At 39.9% G+C, this 19,611-nt stretch overlaps 1 protein-coding gene and 1 pseudogene across 1 annotated transcript in view; one reads left to right on the top strand and one right to left on the bottom strand.

Moving 5' to 3' along the window:
• The window catches only part of PAK1 (p21 (RAC1) activated kinase 1), a 151,018-nt gene that overhangs the window by 16,020 nt on the left and 115,387 nt on the right, over nt 1-19,611 (top strand). The window lies entirely within an intron of this gene.
• Nucleotides 5,566-6,068, bottom strand: LOC103678070 (annotated as a pseudogene).

Here is a 19,611-nt window from a genome sequence, read left to right as displayed (position 1 = left end):
CCCTTGGGAAAGATTGGTGAAGCTCTTGAATATTTTTACAAAATTGATCCTCTTATCAACGTGTTTTGAAAGCCAAATGTGAAGTGACAGATGTTCTTTGGGTTAAGAATTACCTTATAGGCAATTACAACTTAAAATTTTGTTAAATATTAAAAATTAAAAAAAATTTTTTACTTATCTTGATAAATTAAAGGCCCAATCATTTTTTTTTTAATTTTACTAGGAAATTTTGGTCTCTCATCAGTTAACTTAAATGGCATTTTTTGATATTAGTTATACTCCGATAGTAAGAATCCCACTGTATATACTTGTTTCTCCATTGGATTTAGTTCCCCAAGGTTGGGGATTGTGCTTTATTCATTATATTCCTATGGTGCCTAGCTCAGAGTCTGGTACTTAAGAGATAACTAATAAATGCATAGGGGATAGGAAGAAGGACATAACAATTGAAGGGTTTGGAAAAGCTCCTTGAAAAGGTACTGTTTGGTGCAGCGTGTATGGCAGGTGAGTGAATAGGGTTTGACTGTTACACTTTGTTAGGTCCAAAAGGAAAACCTGTCTTATTCTTTATTTTGCCGGCTCCTGCCTAGTGTGTACTTTAATATTCACAGTCTGTTCTCTGCCTCAATAGCTCTTGTTCTCATTGTAATTCTTCCTGGAGATTGAGATGGAAATGAGGAAGGCTTTGGGCTGCTGCCTCGGCATCCACATTCATGAGAACTTAGAAATGCAGAGGGACCAAATGCCATGCCTGACCTAGACGGATCCAGGTCAGCCAATCATTGCTTTCCTGCCTCTCCCTTTGTTCTCTGTGCCTCCAGTCTCCTATCTGCTGGAGGTGCTACAGCTGTTTATACCAATTAATATAATGCTAATGTGACCCTTAATGAAAGCGTGGAAGCACAGGGTCCCAGCTGGTGGGTAAGAACCAGATAGGGTTAACCTTCAAAATACCTTTTTGCTAACAACAATTGGACTAGGCACCTGAATATCGTTTCACATTGTTTTTGAAACAATGGAAGCAAGCTGGAAGTGATCATAGTTTAGGGAATGTAATCCCTCATTTTATGTGATAAGGAAAAAAACAAACCCAGAGATGATAAAGCTCATGCCAAATTAATAATTCCCTGCCTCCTCCCATTTTAACAAAGATCTATCTCATGTAAATGTAATTTTGTCCCTGCTCAATTTTGTGCAGCATTTAAAACGTCTGCCACTGACCTAACTTTGAATCTTATGGCCCTGCCCCTTCCTGACTGTGATCTGGGGAGAGTTGCTTAACTTCTGTAGTTTTAGTTTTCTTATCCTTAAAATGGTACTAATAATAATACCCGCTTCATAGATTTGTTACTGGGATTACACGAGGCAATGATCATAAAGCACTTAGCAGATTCTGGCACATAACAAGTGTTCAGCAAGTGTTGGCTATTAATATTATTACAGCACAAGGAAGCTAAAATGAGCCTAACGACCAGTGCTTTAATTTACAACTCTGTCCTTGAAACCTTTGTTCCTATTTCTCCTTCAGTTAGAATCTGAACCTTGTGAAAGCAAGGATTTTGTCTGGTTGCTTCCCTGTATTCTCAGCACCTAGAGTAATTTTTAGCACATAGTAGTTGCTTAGTAAATATTTAGTAAATTAATGAATTCTTTTAGGGAAAATCTTCTCCGAAAAACAGCTACTTTTAGATATTCCAATGACTTGAACCTTTTTTTTTCTTTACAGTTGTTTATATGAATTTGCACTTGTCTCTATAGTATTTGTATTGTGTCCTTGATCTTTTCAGTTATCTTTGTTTCTCTCTACATTATAAATCTTCATGGGTAGGAGACTATGGGAATTTCCTTGTGGCTCTTAGTATAGCATTTTTTTTAAAATACACAGTTGTTAAGGATTAGTAATTCCTGACAACTGACTCTAAAAATCACTCGTGTTCAGTACTAATTTATTGAGCAAACACCAGTATATGCTGTGGCATCAATCCCAAATCTAAGAAGTTGTGAATTCATAGGGTCAGTCCTTGGTGGCAAGAAGTACTTTAATGCCCTTGTGAATGTTGTTCTTTACACATGAAATACCCGCCTCCTTCCTCCTTGCCCCTTCTCTGCCAGATGTCATACTGCTCTTTCTATAAGGCTGGGTCTCCCTTGTCACGTTTATTTACTTCCCTTCTTCTGTGATTAACTCCTTTGTATGTAAATCTCTTTATGGAAGAAGTGGATAATTTTTGCAAATGAGATAATTTTGAAGGAGGACATTGCAGACTGAGGAAAGAGTTGCTACAAAGACGAAGGAAAGGGTCAGCTGTTATGAGAACATGATAGTAAATAATAAATGTTATCTTTAGTGTAGGGCAGTTTATTGGTCAGGTTTCTTATTAACAGGGGCAAGTAACAGAATCCACTCTAGCAGATTCAAGGAAAAATGCTTTATTAGAGGGTACCAGGGAGATTAAAGAGCCTTTGAAGTAGAAGAAAAGGACCAAGGCTGAGCTCCCAGGAAGAAATTCCTCAAACCTACTGGAGAACTGAGCTGTCAAGGATGCCACTGTCTTTGCCATAGCCTCGAAGCTACAGAACAGGGAGCTGTGCCACAACTGCTAGATCTAGAACCGTGCCGCCCCTGCACAGTTTGCTCCAACAAGAGGGATGTCCTGTGTCCAGTCTCTCCATTCATCTAATTTCATTACAGCGTGAGAGCATCTGATTAGCAAAACCTGAATTACACTTAACAGGGAGTCTGGGAAATTCGTGTGTGTGTGTGTGTGTGTGTTGAAAGCTGGCTTTCATCATGGTGGTAAATTGGCTGATAGGAATAGTTGAGGAGATGAGTTTTTTTTGTTAACCAATGGATGAGAGAGATGCGTAGATAGAGAGAGAGAGGAAGGGGAAGAGGAGGGAGGGAGGGAGAGAGGCAGAGAAAGAGAGATGGACACTGACTTCATCTCCTAAAATGGGAAAAAATTTTCTTTAGTCCAATTGGATCAACTTAGGCCACTTGCCCATCCCTGAACTATGAGAGTTTCAGAGACTACCATAAGCTAATTGGTTAAGCCTGAGTTCGTTCGTTCTTTTCTTTTTCTTTCTTTTTTAAAGATTTTATTTATTTATTTGATGAGACAGACAGCCAGCAAGAAAGGGAACACAAGCAGGGGGAGTGGGAGAGGAAGAAGCAGGCTCCCAGCAGAGCAGGGAGCCCTATGCGGGGCTCAATCCCAGGACTCTGGGATCACGCCCTGAGCCCAAGGCAGACTCTTAATGACTGAGCCACCGCCTGAGTTCTTGAACTAATGACTGTCAAGGAGAATGGTTTGAATACTATGGTTTAAATATCAAGACCTACCTCTGGCTGGGACGCCTGGGTGGCTCAGTTGGTTAAGTTTCTGTCTTTCTCAGGTCATGATCCCAGGGTCCTGGGATTGAGTCCCAGATCAGGCTCCTTGCTCAGAGGGGAGCCTGCTTCTCCCTCTGCCTGCTGCTCCCCCTGCTTGTACTCTTTCTCCCCTTCTCTCTCTGACAAATAAATAAATAAATAAATAAAATCTTAAAAAAAAAAAAAAGACCTACCTTTGGAGCTAGGTTAGGGTTCAGCATTACCTTAGTTATGACAGTGGTTTCCAGGGGTGACTGGGTGGCTCAGTTGTTTAATCATCTGCCTTCAGCTCAGGTCGTGATCCAGGGTCCTGGAATCAAGCTCGCATTGGGCTCCATGCTCAGTGGGGAACCTCCTTCTCCCTCTCCCTCTACCTCCTGCTCCTCCTGCTTCTGCTCTCTCTCTCCCTCTGTCAAATAAATAAATAAAATCTTCAGGAAAAAAAAAAAAGGACAGTGGTTTCCAAAGTGTAGTCACTGTTGAAAATGCAGATTCTCAGGGCATGTACCAGACCCACTGAATCAAAAACTTTTTTTTTTTTTTACAAGCACTCCAGGTAATTATGACTCTGACAACATGCTAAAATTTGAGAAATGCCTTAGTAACATAATCTGCTGAGGGATGAATACTGGATAAAAATCAGGGCTCTACTGAAGACGAAAGAGAATAAATGCTGGGTAGGCAGCCAATAGCATCCATTTCAAAATTTAAAAGGTGGGTAGGGGTCTGTTAGTGAGGAACCTTGAATGTCTACCTCACAAAGTTATTGTGAGATATACAACTAGGAAATGTATGTGTGAAGGACCTGTGCCAGTGAAGGAGGTAGACTGTAATAGCGATGAGGAAGAAAGTACATTGAACTTGGAGTCAGAGATTGGGTTCTTATCCTGGTCTCTTTACTTCTTTAAGCTTCAAACTCCTCTTCTGTAAAATAGGAAGTATAATTACTAAAGTATTGGAAGAGTTAAATGGACGAATGTATGTGGAAGTTCATTATTTAGCATATTGACAAGTAAATATTTACTGAAAATGCTTGGCCAAAGTACTATGAACTTTATTCTGAGGACAAGGGGAAGTGTGCTCCCTTAGGAGTGTCTTTCTTCCTCAGACAATTCCCTAGTTCTTAGTATTAGTTTCAGGTCTCAGGTCCTTGATCATATGTAGACAAGCTCTGATTTAATCTCATGAGCAATGGTTCCTGCTTCTGCAGTCCAGTGATGTGACTATATATATATATATATATATTTTATGTTCTGCTTTGGCAGAATAACTGATTTCCTTTTTATTTTCTTCCGTGAGGTCCTTTTAATCTGTAACACTATGGCCTCTTCCTCCTACTTTTTGTTTTTTACACATTTCACTTTTCTAAATATAGGATTTTTATAAATTTCTATTAGGTTACAGTGGGAAAGGTGTTCAGGATTGGTTTGGACTCTCTCCATTGCTTTAAATAAGAAACTAAGACAGCCAGGGAAGTAATTTGTCCAGTCCTGTATCCTGCTTCTTGCCCTCTTCCTACTTCCTGGCATGGAAGAACTTATATCTGGGGTTAAATTTCATTTTTTCCCCTATGTATTAGTCAAAAGTCTCTTGTAAATTGTTTACATTGGATGGGATTTAGTTACAGTCATAAGCCTGGTCTGTTGAAAGTGAAGCAGAGCTGATGTCCCAACCTAGGAAAAAGATTACCTAGTGAGTAGAAGAGTTGTGGATCCAGCAGTGGAAAGAGGGGCCCACCGTGGACATTACTCTTCACTTCTAGACATACTTGGCATGCTATTAGATGTGCTAGTTATTGGGTGTGCCACTGTTGCATTATTAGGTGGCTTGTGGTCTTTTCTGTGTTTACATCTAGGGTGTTTGAGGAGGGAAGGAATGAAATCGAATGAACAGTATTTACTCTGATGCTGAGCGCTTCTCACCTTATGTATACTACAAATAACAGTTAATGTTTCTTTTAGGAAGTTACTATTGGGTGGCAAGGAGATCAGAGAAACTTCTCATAGACTTGTTGATACTAATTAAAACCTAGATTGCCAGCTGAAGGACAACCTAAGGGTTATCCAGTTCAACACCTTTATTTTATGAATGAGAAAATGGAGCCAAGAGAAGAAAATTCAGTCACTCAATGCTTTAAAAAACTTTTTTTTCTGGCTACAGATTTATTCAACACAAAACAGTCTCCTCCAGTTTCACTGAGGTGGCTGACCATATCCACAACCAAATCCACCTCTAAACTGGAATTCAGTTGCTGACCCAGCCCCAACCTCAGCTTTCTTGTCAGCACCAAGGGACACAGATTTGTCTGTAGGTGTCTCTGTTAGCTTCCCCTGTGTGTCTTGTGGTTGGCTCTCCCTTCAGACCTTTGGACTGTGGCCTTTCAGTCTCAAGACTGCTGTGGTGCAGAATGGCAGGCACAATCCAGGGGGTGGGTGGAGGTAATCACAGAGATACTGGAAACCCTCATTGGTAAGGTTCCAGCAGAAATGTCTCTAGGCAATGTATTCCTTTATGTAGCCTCATGATTTGAGAGACTGCATGGCCTTGACGACGCGAAAGATTGGGTACATTCCTGTCTGCCAGATCAAGGTGTTAGGCATGTGGACATCCTTTTTGGCCACCATCACTCCTTCCTTGAAAAGGAGTTCATAAATGACAGTAGGGCTCTTCTGAGTCTTTAACATCTCAGCGGCTCCTACATACGGGGCTGGGGCTAGAAAGGAAAGCAACTCACTCAATGTTATACAGTAGGTTAGTTACAGAGTCAGGACCACATCTTAGCACTTTGGACTCTGTGAAGTATATTTCCACCACGCTCCTCTGAAGTACACAGTGTAGGAGGAAATGTTGAGTAGTGGAAAAGATCTGGGTATGAACAATGGCTCTGCCACTTACTGACTTGTTCCTGAGAAAGTAGTATCACTTCCTCAAGTATGAGTTTCCTAATCTGTAGAATGGGATAATACTGATACTTCTTTTACCTGCCTTACAGGGTAATCATTAGGATAAAATGTGAGATGCAGGGGAAAAAAGGAAGACTAAAGTGAACATGGCCAACTCGCCTATGGATTTCAGCTTTATCACGTATTGACTGTGTGATTTTTGGGCAAGTTGCTTAGTTTCTGTGAACAGTTTTTCCTTTGTAAAATTGGGACAATAGTAACTCCCTTGCAGAGCTGTTTTGAGGACATTAGTGTATGTAAAGCATTCAAAATGGTGCTTAATAGGTATTCAGTGTGTGAGATCTTCTCAGAAGACTTAGTTCTGTCTTCTCAGAACTGTTCCTCTAAAGACTTAAAGTAGATATAGCAGAACTCATTTTTCTGTGGCTTTAAGACCATTTTGTAAAGTTTGACTCAGAGGCTGTAGGTGGGATGGGTAAGGTATGGGCTTTGCGGTTAGTCAGGTTTCTGTTCTAAACTCCAGTGGCCCATGGTTAGGCTCTTTCTTCTGTCCAGGGAAAGACCTGCAGAGGTGACAGGCATTGAATGTGGTGAACTGATTGAAGAAGAGGCGGAGGAAATTTGGTGGCTGGGAAACTCAGAAGGGAGAATGGAAATGGGAAAAGTAATGCTACTTTTCATCACCCTGCTGCAGGCTACTGAATATCTGTATGTCAGAATCTTTGTGGTGAAACATTTTCTCATAGTGATCTCAGTCTCTGACATTATAAATGTCTCAGAGTGTTGGGACAATGTCTAAGTCCTCTGTTGCCCCAAACACCTGACCTACAGTAGACATGTAATACATTTTTATTGAAAGATGACTACCTGAAATGGAGAAGTACTGTGGCCCATAGGGGTCCATAAATATCTGGTGGCCTCTAATTTCTTATCCAGCTCCACTTTGCTGAGATATTTATATTTAATCAGGTTTTATAGTCTTTAACCTGATGGACTTGTGGGATTTCAAGTCTTGGGTTTTTTAAGCTTTGCTCTACTGCCAACTTCCGTTTACTACCTTGGTCAGGCCAGTCAAATATTTTCTTCATTCCTAGTCATTGTGTGACACCTGCTGGCTTCCTCTTTCTGGTTTTTAATCCTGGGATGGGGTTGGTGGTTCTAATGCATGAGAGCTAGAGAACATGAAATCTGCATGATCAGGCAAACAGCATTTCCTCAGAAGTTCCAGTATTATGGGAAAGCATAAGGTTAATAGGTTCCCTCCTCCTTCCTCCCCCAAAATAATACTCTCATATAAGCCATCAATTCAGTAAATACATACTAATCATGTAAACTATAGATCAGACATTCTTCTGGGTGCTTTGAATACATTATCTCACCAAATGCTTAGTAACCCTTTGAGTTAGGCTGATGCCTTCAATTTCACAGATAAGAAATATGGAGTTTAGATAAAGGAAATGACTTGCCTTAGCTAGTAAAGGGTAGACCCAGGATTCAAACCCAGGTCTTTATGACTCAAAGATAATCACTGATTACCATGTCTGTCTACCTTTCTAGAATGGGAACTCCCTGAAGGTGGAGGTCTTGCCTAATTCAAATCTGTGTATTCGTATTGCATAGGAACAAGTAGAATTTTTTTTTTTTTACATTTTTTGAAGTTTTTATTTAAAGTTAACATACAATGTAATGTTAGTTTCAGGTGTGCAAATATAATGATTGAACACTTTCATACATCACCTGGTGCTCATCACAGCAAATGCCCTCCTCCATTAACGAAGTAACACGTAACTGATGCCTGTGTTCTTCTGCAGCTCTATGACCTCTCTCTCTTTAAGCCCACTGTCTAGTTTCCTCTAAAGTCAGTTGCCTGCTTTAGTTTAGTTTTCTTTTTCAGGCTGCTTTGTGTGGGCTAGCGTTCCTTTTGAGGTTGAATTGAATTGTGTAAAGCCTCAGGAAGTGGCTGAAGTACCTTCCTCAAACCTGGTTGCATCAAAAGCCCATCAAAGTCAGGTCCTATCCCCAAAGAGGAAGAGGAAGCCTGGGCTCCTTAGCTAGTAGAGAAAGAGTTTCTTTTTTGAGTTCTCTGGGCTAATTTCACCACTTACAGAAGGGATATTTCCTTTTAAATTCCAAACACTCCACTCTGTATGTGATTAATATCCCTGGGCCATTTTTATGTCACTCTTTAATTTCCATCTACCTTCCTAAGTCTGACCCTTGGGTCATACAATGTAACAAGCTCTTCTTCATGTTACAATCCTTTATAATCACAGTGGAGATTTTATTTCTTTTCTTTTTTAGTAAATATTTTCTTCATGAGTTTCTAAGATGACTACCTCTCCTTGCCTCTTATACCACTTTTCTCTCCACAAAAAATTCCTATGTGTAGGCTCTTTATGCTAATTTTCTCGTTCTGTATAACTCATTCACTTCTCTCAAGTTTTTTCACTGTTGCTTAGATAAGCCATATATACCTCTTTCCTGTCTCCCTAACTTGTTTCTCATAGTTTCTTTTGTGTAACATATTTTTCTTTGCTTGCTGTACTTCTGCTCAACAACCTTCAAGGCCCAGTTAAAATATCTGTCTCCGATACCTTCCCTAACATGTTCCTTCTGTTCCAGACAGAATATCCTTTTTTCCCGTGTTTATGTAATACTTTGTTCCCACAGCTATGGCAGCATTTATTGTATTGTACTTGTTTGTACTGTATTGTATTGTAATTTTACTTGTTCGTCTATCCTTCCTCTCCCTAAACACTTCCTCAGTCAGTCCTTCCAATGTTGAAAGTCCCTGTCATATACAAGGTAGTCAACAAAAGAGGCAACTAACATTTGTTCAGTGCCCTACTGCTGTGCAAGTTGCCATATACTCTCCCAAAATCCTTACAATAGGTCTCTCATGTAGATATTAGGCCCATTTTGCAGATCTATCTATGATCTCACATCTGGTGACTCAAAAGACTGGGTTTCAAACCTGTTTGCTGACTTCAAAGCTTGAGCTGTATTTAGAATTATTCTTCTGAGTCAGTATTCTTTCTGCGCACATCAGAAAAACACAAAGTGAGTATGTAGATATGTTTAATGCAGTGATGGATAAGAATTCAAATAGGAGTAAGGTGCAAATAGCAGTGGCACTCACATAATTGCTGTGTATTAAGAAATGGTCTGGAGTTGTTAATGCCTTAATCGGTACTGTAGGCAGTCCTATAATTTGGCACTTAAAAATGAATCTGTTTTAGCTGGTTAGCAGATGTAACAACACCTACCTTAGGGCATGTTCTGTTCTAAAAAGGGATGAAAAGCTGCTTCTCTCGCATTATCATGGGTAATGTGAATGAGCTCAGCTTTGACCTGAAACAGTGCTTCTGAAATCTTTCACTTCCAAGCTTTGTCATATTTTGTCAGGTGATGTTAACCTACTTTTTCAGAACTGTAGAATCAGACAATTGGAATATGAATTAGAATATGGGATTCTTACTCCAACTGTTTGAATAGCCTAAGCTCTTACCCAGGAGAACCTAAACACAAAGGACTTTTATGAAGTTGGTAAAGGAGGCCAAATGGTAGACCTTGGGAAACACTTCTGTCTCCTTGTTTTGTGACATGGGCTATTGAGTCAGTCTGTATTTTCTTAAGTTGACTGATAGCAAATGTGTTACAGAAAGGTAACAAAAATGAGTAAGACCAGGGTTCAAGCTCTTGTTAGCTGTATGTGATTTGGGGCAAATGATTTATACTTCCTAGGCATCTTCTTTTAGGTGTTTTAATCCAGTGAGTCTTTCTAGGGGATGTGATCCTGTCCAGGTAGCACACATCTCTGTTGTCCAGGGACCATGCTATGCTGTAAATTACAGGTTCTTTTGCCTTTCTTTTTTTAGGTCACAAATCCTCCATTCACTATGTGTAGTCTAAAAATTTGTTGAAATCTGTCATCTTTTGATGTTCTACCTGTTCTCTTCCTTGTTGAGGTTTTTACCTTTGGTATCATTTTAGTGTGATTTTAGGTAGGAACATAGATAAATGTGTTTTTAATCTGCCAAATTTAACTAGAAGCAAACTTCAAAGGAAGTTAAAGGTAAAGAAAATGAAGTTGCATTTATATCTGGAGTTGCAAAAACTTCACCATGAAAGTAAGTGAGAGTTAGAAGCTAGGCCTTCCCAAGAGATGTCCTAAGTTTAGATTTTGACTTCATCATCTCCTAGGTATATGACCTTGAACAAATTACCTCCCTAATCCTTATTTTTGAGATTGGAATTTTTAAAAAAGATTTATTTATTTATTTTTAGAGAGAGAGAGAGCACACAAGAGGGAGGGGGAGAGGGAGAGAGAGAGAGAATCCCAAGCAGATTCTCTGCTGAGCGCGGAGCCTGATGGGAGGCTGGATCTTACAACCCGGAGATCATGACCTGAGCCAAAACCAAGAGTCGGACACTTAACCGACTGTGCCATCCAGGTGCCCCTGGAATTTATTTTCATTTTTAAAAAATATTTTATTTATTTATTAGCGAGAGAGCACAAGTGGGGGTGGGGCAGAGGGAGAGGAACAAGCAGACTCCCTGCTGAGCAGGGAGCCGGATGCTGGGCTTTATCCCAGGACCCCAAGATCATGACCTGAGCCAAAGTCAGACACTTAACCGACTGAGTTACCCAGGTACCCCTGGAATTTTTTTTTTTTTAAGAGAAAAGATACATTAGAAATTGCACTGAACTAGTAATCAAAACATGGGTTTGCTTTTAGCAGACTGTGGGACGTTGACCAAATCCATCCCCTTTTTGGGCCTCAGTTTCCCTCCGTAAAATGAGGAACTTAGCCTTGGTGATCTCTAAGTTCCTTACTATTCTAAGGAGTATGAAATTTTCCTTATTCCTGAAGAGCACTTGTCCTTTAATGCTAATGTCTAGCCCCTTGTTCAGGATGATTAAGGCCTAGGATTCAGACAAACAGGACTGGGTGTTCTGAAGTCTGTGTGTATCTGCCTACCATACTGACCAGAGCATGATACTTTAAAAAAGAATACTTAACATTTACATTGATGTGGATGGAACTGGAGGGTATTATGCTGAGTGAAATAAGTCAATCAGAGAAAGACAATTGTATGGTTTCACTCATATGTGGGACGTAAGAAACAGTGCAGAGGATCATAGAGGAAGGGAGGGAAAACTGAATGGGAAGTCATCAGAGAGGGAGACAAACCATTAGAGACTCTTAACTATAGGAAACAAACAGGGTTGCCGGTGGGTGGGGGTATGGGGTAATTGGGTGATGAGCACTGTGTGTTATACATAACTGATAAATTACAGAACACTACATCTGAAACTAATGATGTACTATATATTGGCTAATTCAATTTAAATTAAAAAAAAAGAATCACAGTATACAAATCCATGGCTCTTAGATAGTACATGGTAAACAGGCAGCCATTCGAAAACATCTCACCCTTTTTCCTTTTTCTCCTGGGATTAAGACAAGCCAGGGTACCTGAGGTCTTAATATGGGAAGTAACAGCTTGTTGCTTTTTGCAGCTGTGATTATTGTGGAGAGAAAGACACTAAAATTATTATAACATTCAGTGATGAATGTATAATAGAGGGATGTACCAAGTGTTATCTAAGCAAGGAGTGGCAAGGGGGGAGAAGAGGCAATGTAGGCTCCAGAGAGGACGTGACATTCGAGTTGGAAGAATGAGCTTCTGTTGAACTTCCACTGAGCTTCACCAATTTGAAAATATGTTGAGGTCTTTTTAGGGTTGCTCTGCCCTTTCTCTGGGCTTCAACACGACCTAAAGGACTCCTTTAGGAAGTCACTGGAGCCTATTAGAAACTAAGAAGTTTTTTGGCAGTCTGAATTAGTGTTTTTCTGATGCTGGCTTGTACTTCTCTTTATACCAATGTAGACAAGACGCTTGGCCAGGCTGTTTGAGGTTTGGGTAATGTTAATGGCCATAAGTCAGTTAAGCAGAAAATATGTCTGCTCTTTTGAGAGCTACCTGAGTGAATTTCTGAGAGAGAACTGTTTGGAATCTCTACTTTCTGTCATCCCAGGCAGCTGAGGGGTCTTTAGGACCTAACCTGTTTAAGATACCTCAACATTTAACTCTCTTAAAGTATCTCGCCAATATATTTTTGCTTTTGGACTAAAAGTTGGCTCTGTTTTGACTTGTTACTTTTTACTTGTTGATTGTTGGGCATCTCAGCTTACTAGTTAATTCATAGCCATGAACAGCCTAGCACAGAAAGTGATTGGAGAGACATTTTTATTACATGAACAGCAAATATTATTGTATTTATTTTATGCTACTTGCTCTTAGACTCTAGGTATACAAAGGTAAGTAAGATCCAGCTCCTCTCTTGGAGAAGCTTATAGACTAGTGGCAAAGAAAGAGGAAACAATACTTTAGGACTGTTGACTGAGCGTGTACTGTGAACCATGATAAGCAATTGGGATGAATGAGAGACTCTCAACCCCTGATGTGTGTACAGCCTAATGGGAGGTGGCATAGTGAGAAGGAGCCCTGTAAGCCAGTAACTAATACAGTGGACAAGGGGGAATGTGGCATTTATCATAAAAGAGAGAGCGGGGTGCCTGGCTGGCTCAGTGGGTGGAGCATGTGACTCTTGATCTCAGGGTTGTGGGTTTGAGCCCCACATTGGCTAGAGATATTACTTAAAAATAAAATCGTAGAAAAAATTAAAAAAAACAAAAGAGAAATGGTATGTATGCATTGAGGAAAATACCACGTTAGGTTTGCACTAGATGGTCTGCTCTCTCCCAGTCCCAAACAGTATAAGATTCTATGATATTGTGAGTTTTTCCTTTATGGGTACCAGAGAGTAAGTGGTAACTCATGAAGAAGAATGTTGATTTAAAAATAGCTAATTCCAGGGGTGCCTGGGTGGCTCAGGCAGTTAAGTGTCTGACTTCGGCTCAAGTCGTGATCCCAGGGTCCTGGGATCTAGCCCAGTGTGCTGGGCTCCCTGCTCAGTGAGGAGTCTGATTCTCCCTCTCCCTCTACACTTCCCCCTGCTTGTGCTCTCGCTGTCAAATAAATAAATAAAATCTTTAAAAAAAATAGCTAATTCTAGTGTTACAGAATTATGGAAATAGGAAAAGTGATTTTCTGGTTGTTAAATTATAAGAGAATAGGTAATAGTTGTTGAACATCTTCCAGAAAGTGATCAAGTGAGCAAATGTTTCCTGAATACTTTTTCTGAGATCAGTCTCTCCCTAAAAGTGGTAGATGACAAAGAGGAAGTATAAAATGGTGTTCCTGTCCTCAAGAGGCTTTGATTTCATTAGGACAGTAGGATATATATGCTAAAAAATTGAACAGTTCTACCAAATAAACTGGATACAAACTTTAAGGGTTTAGAGAAAGGTGGATGATTAGTTTTCTGGACCTCCTGTAACAAAGTACCACAAACTAGTTGACTTAGAACAACAGAAAATTATAGTTCTGCAGGCCACAAGTCCAAAATTAAGGTGTTAGCAGGGCCATGCTCCCTTTGAAGGTGTGAGGGAACGGTCTGTTCCAGGCCCTTCTCCTAACTTCTGGTAGCTTCAGGTGTTCCTTGGCTTGTAGACGGACATCTTTTCCCTGTGTCTTTTCACAGCCTTGTGTGTGTGTGTGTGTGTGTGTGTGTGTGTGTGAACTTCTTAGTAAGTACAGGCCAGAACAGCATAGCTGGAATTCAGAAATTTGTTTCCAAATTTCTCTTTCCTATAAGGACCCAAGTCGTAGTGCATTAAGGCCCATCCTAAAAACTTCATTTTAACTTGACTACCTTTCTAAAGACTATTTTCAAGTAAAATCACATTCTGAGGTACCAGGGTTTAGGGTTTTGACATATCTTGTTTTGGGAGATACAGTTCAAACCCATAACCATAGGCTTGAGGGTTAGGGAAAGAACTTGGTAAGGTAAGAATTAATTAGCAGAGAGAAGTGGAGATATTATGAGACAAGTCTGTACAATATCCAACCCTCATCGGAGGACACTCCAGGTAAATTCATCTTGGTAGAACCAAGGAGTTCTGAGATCCCTAGGCAGGGATACTTAGAGAAACAAGATTACTTCAATTTTCTTCTTAGTTATTTTTGTTCATAGTATACTATTATGGGCAACTTTTTTTCTACAAGCAATTTTATTGATGCATGCCACATATCCAGTCTTGACCAGTAAGACGTTGATTGCATATTGCATAAAAATTTATTCTTAGGTAACAAAAATTAAATTATTTTAACTTACATAGTCATTTGTAATAATAGATCCTTTTCTTTTTAAATGTAATGAATTTGCAAACAAAAAAGTAGATGGCTTCACTTAAGGAATTTGACATTAGAAAATGAGGGTGAATCATGACATTTCTTAATCTGTGACTCTTGGGATTAGGGCTGTAGTTTTCAAGTGTGGCCATTCCTAGAAAGATTACAAATATGTTGATACTTAGATTCCACCCAGGACCAAATAAATTAAATTTAGGGGGTAAAGGTAGATATGGGGCTCAGGCATCAGTGTTTTTAAAAAGCTTTCCCGGCTTGTATACCTGGTTGTAGCACTGGGTTGGGGGTAAGAAGGGAAAGGGATTTTTGTCCTTGCTGTGACCTTTGGACATTCCCTAAAACTATTGAGTCTCAGGTACCTCTGAGAATAAAGAAATCTAGGTGTATTATCTCTGGCATGTGCCAGCTGTTTAATAACTCAAAATAACTTTTTGAGTCTCAGTTTTCTCATTTGTAGATTGGAGAGAATTAAAACTACCTTCAAGGTTTGCTGTGACAAATACTTGCGCATACTTCAGAATGCTTTGTAGATTCCAAAGTACTGTGTAAGTATGAGGCTTTTAAATTTTTCACTGATAGATAACTTGCCCAAGGTGTTACAATTGCTTGGTGCCATAGACAGGACCAAAATCCACATCTCCTGAATCTTTTTATTACCCCGTTAACATGAAAGGTGATCTTTCTTCCTTTCTCTTTTGTTTTTTCAGTTCTTTTATGTTGTATCTGAATGCCTTCTGTATTGGATACTTTCAGGCTCCTAGGTATAGTAAGTAGCATATTGGTTTAGTAGAAAGAACATGGTCTTTGGAGTTACATGGATGTGAAGTTCAATTCTGGCTCTATTACTAACCAAATCACTTTAACTCTCTCAGTTTCCATTTCCTTGTATGTTGTTAAATGGAGTATTAAATGAGAAAATAATGTGAAAGCACTTAGCGCTATATTTGATATGTAATACCAAGCATTGGTAATTGTTGCTTTTTGTTTTTCTGAGGGGCAGTGATAGAGGGAAATACCTTTAATATAGTTGGATAAAAGGTAAAAAAGAAACCAGTCCATTTGACTTTACTGAACAGAGCCATCTTCCTTTTGATGGCTGTTGGGAGTGTGCTTGGTGGGGTACCTTCCAAAGTCTTTATTATAAAAACTTTAATTTGTATAGTTATATACTGTTTTAAAGATGCTTTTACAAACTATTCTAATTTAATCCTCACCATAATCTGCAAGGGAAATATCCCTATATATTCAATAAGGAAACCGCAGCTAAGAGAGATGAAGTGACTTTCAGCTGGTCACCTTATGAATAAGCAGTGGAGACAGTTACTGTTTAAGGGGGAGCCGCAGCCCTAGATGCCTTGGGTTTTGTTTCAACTGGACTTTTGGTTTCATAATGGGCTTTCGGATGTAAACCCAGAAGCCTTAGTGTCATGGTTGTATTAGTTATATACTGTTGCTTAAATAAATTGCCTGCAAAATTTAGCAGCTTAAAAAATAAACATTTATTATCTCACACAGTTTCTGAGGGTGAGGAATTTTAGAGTGGCCAAGCTGGGTGGTTCTGGCTCCATGTCTCAGCTGAGATTATAGGGGAGCTGTTGCCCAGGGTTACAAGCATCTAGAGGCTCAACTGGGCCTGGTGGATCCCCTTCCACACACACTCATCTGGTTATTGGCCAGCTTCAGTTTTTTGCTGGCTGTTGCCAGGCTGACAACCTCAGTTCCTTGTCACGTGGCCTCTCCATTAGGCAGTTCACAACATGGTAGCTGGCTTCCCCACAATGAATGATTTGAGAGAGAAAAGAACAACCAAAACAGAAGCTGTAGTGTCTTTTATAATCTAATTTCAGAAGTGAGATACCATCACTTCTGTATTCTTTTGGTTGCACAGACCAACCCTTCTACTAGGTGGGAAAGGATACACAAAGGTGCAAATACCAGGAGGCAGGGACCATTGGATATTGTCTTAGAGGCTGGTTACCATAGTTGTAGAGAAACTTTGAGGCCCAGGCTATACACATCATTTATTAAGGAGTTAACTTTATTAAAAAAAATTTTTTTTATTATAATAATATTTTTTTATTATATTATGTTAGTCACAATACAGTACATCCCTGTTTTTTGATGTAAAGTTCTATGATTCATTAGTTGCATATAACACCCAGTGCACAATTTTTAAAAAAGTTTTACTTATTTATTTTTTAGAGAGAGAGAGAAAGAGAGAAAGCATGAGTGGGAGGGGCAGAGGGAAAGAACCCCAAGCAGTCTCTGTGCTGAGTGCAGAGCCCAACACAGGGCTGGATCTCAGCACCCTGAGATCACAACCTGAGCTGAAACCAAGAGTCAGACGCTCAACCAACTGAGGCACCCAGGACCCCCTAAGGAGTTAGCTTTATTTAATACACAGGTTTAGGTTCTATACCTTGTCCCAGGCATGGTGGATATCAGGAAAATTCCCATATGTCTTTAAGGGATGGTTTCTCAGGACATAGGGAGCAGGGGGTCCTGCAGAATCCTCCTGAGTCTTATTTACTATCAGTCTTTCTAAGTTGGTAACATTTATTGAGGAGTTGGGAACATGAGAGGATTTCTTTGCCATTGAGTGCTACCTGGTGAAATTAACCTTGGAAATCTAAGCATTTTGATTCTTTTACCTGTAGAGAAAATTAGCTGAAGGAACTATACAAGCCTCCAGCACTTAGTGCTTTTAAAAGCCCTTTCACATTCATTTTCCTGTGATCATCTCAAAGGAATAGTGTGATGAGATGAGAAATTGACTGCCATTTAAGTCAGTACATCTGAATTTGAGTTCCAGCTTTGGCACTGACTGTGTGCTCTTGACAAAGTCATGTTCTCCCTCCGGACTCCAGTTTCCTTAAGTAAAACAGGGAGGTGTTAAATAGCATCTCAGTGTTTTGAAGTGCAACCTCACAGGCTGTTGTGAGACTGGGAAGTGGGAAGAGGCTGAGGAAGTGGAACTTCCTCATCTTCTTTTTAGCCAGAGCAGCACCACATTTATCCGTTTAAATATTGTGTTTCTGTAAGATTTGATGGGAAAAAAAGAGTTTGAGAGGCTTTTAAAAAAGCTTGGAAACCATTGGATTGAGTGATTTCAAAAGACTTCTCCATGTAAAGAAAGGGGTTGTTTTTTCTGATGCCACTGAGTGAGCAGTAGCCCAAGGGGTGCTGGCACACTATCCTTTCTACATTTCTACACATAGAACAGCAGAGCAGTGGACCTAGATGTCTTCTAAGAAACCTAGATGTTTTTCTTACCCTATCCTCCTTACATTTTTCCTTTAAGCCGGCAGAGGGAGAGGTGGGCATTCGTTGCTGATGTCTGTGTCTCCCCTCTTCAAGGTAGTATAGCTTCTTCTGGAATTAGGATCCAGATCTGGAGGAATGAATGAAGGCCTTCCTTGGAGAGGCAGAGGTCATGGAACAGGCTTTCTGGGAGAGGAGGTGACTGGGTGAATCCAGCAGCAGGTGAGAAGGACTGGTCCTATAAGTTGGCCTGTCTCCTTTGGATTATTTAGATGTAAACATACTTTCTGTGGCCTATTATTGGTTCCCAAGCCCATCTATCTTTTGGAGGCTAATGGAGAAGATAGAGGTGGGAGGAATTTCAAATGAATCTTGCTTCTGACAGCTTAGGAGGGTTCTTGACTTTTGGTGGATCCAGTACTTTTTGTTATTTCTCTATTGGCTGTAGAAAGCAGATCATTGCCGTCTGGTTGAAGTTAGTCTTTAGCCCTCTTTATTCTCTGTTCTCTTACTTTCCAGGTAAAATTCTTTTTGGAATAGAAGCCTGGAAATGAATACTTTAGTGGAAAGAGGACTGGACTTAGAATCAGTAGGTCTAAGTGAAGGTCTGGCTCTCCTACTCACCTTTGTGAACTTGGGCAAGTTTCTTAATCTTTCTCAGTTTGTTTCCTCATATATAAAATAGGATTGCTGGGAAGATGAAAGGAAGTAAGCACGTAAAGTACTGCATCTGCCATAATATGTGCTCATTAGGTGTTAACTATTTACTATTATTTTTGTACTTTTTGAGATTTTAGGATAGATGCTAATTAAATTATAAGAATACCGTTTTATATTAGAATAACGATGTCAGTACTGGAAAAAGTCTTATGGATCATCTTATCTTATTTATTCATTTTACAGTTGGTGCATTTTGTAATTGGAATTATTCAGGCTCAAAGTGAAGCAATGAATGGCCCAAGATTACCCAGTAGAGGCAGCAGGGACTCAGTTTACAATAGCTCATTCTCCAGTTACAGGAGTGTCTTCAACTAGTCTAGGTGGCTGGGACTGGCATAGGTATCCACAGTAGGTTCCTAACTTTATGCTTTGAGGGTCATTAGTCTATGTGCCCTGAGAAGCCAGTGGCCACTTGAGTTTGGATACTGCCAGGTAGAGCCAATCTCATAACTTCCCATTCTTCTGAGAGGAATTTGCTGGTGTGGACCTGGGCCCTGAAGATATGCTTAGTGGTTCTTTCCTTGATGACTAAACCCATCCTTCCCTCCTCATAAATCAAAAACAAATCCTGAAAAGAGCAGACAAGTATAGCCACGATGGCTCTGGCTGTGAATGACCTAGTGTGCCTGAATCGAAAATGGAAAGAAGGAGGGAAGGAGAATGGAAAAGTTCAGGAAACTTCTTGGGTGTTTTTTCCCCTCCAACGTGTGCTAAAGGCTAATCTTTCTGTTGTTGTGTGAACAGAGGATTATAGAATTTTAGAACTCAAAGCTCCTTGAAAGGATGTCTAACGCAGCTTTTACCCTATATTTGAATTTCTTCTGCAAAGTTCCTATCACATATTTCTTCAGTATCTGCTTGCATAGTTTCATGATGGAGAGCTCTCTATTGCTAGAGACAGTCATTTTCATGGTTTGACATTTTGGCTCTTAAAGCTAAAATCTACTCCTTTGTGGCTCCAATCACCAGCCTGTCACGTTAGGAAGCTTAGGTTCTGGTGGATGAAACAGTGCATGTCAAGTCTTTGGGTGTGCATCTTTCATTCCACATCCAGCTAAGCAGACGAGGCAAGAC

Source organism: Ursus maritimus, unplaced genomic scaffold (genome assembly GCF_017311325.1).
Source record: "Ursus maritimus isolate PB19 unplaced genomic scaffold, ASM1731132v1 scaffold_16, whole genome shotgun sequence".
NCBI lineage: Eukaryota > Metazoa > Chordata > Mammalia > Carnivora > Ursidae > Ursus > Ursus maritimus.
This window is presented reverse-complemented; position numbering and strand designations above follow the sequence as displayed.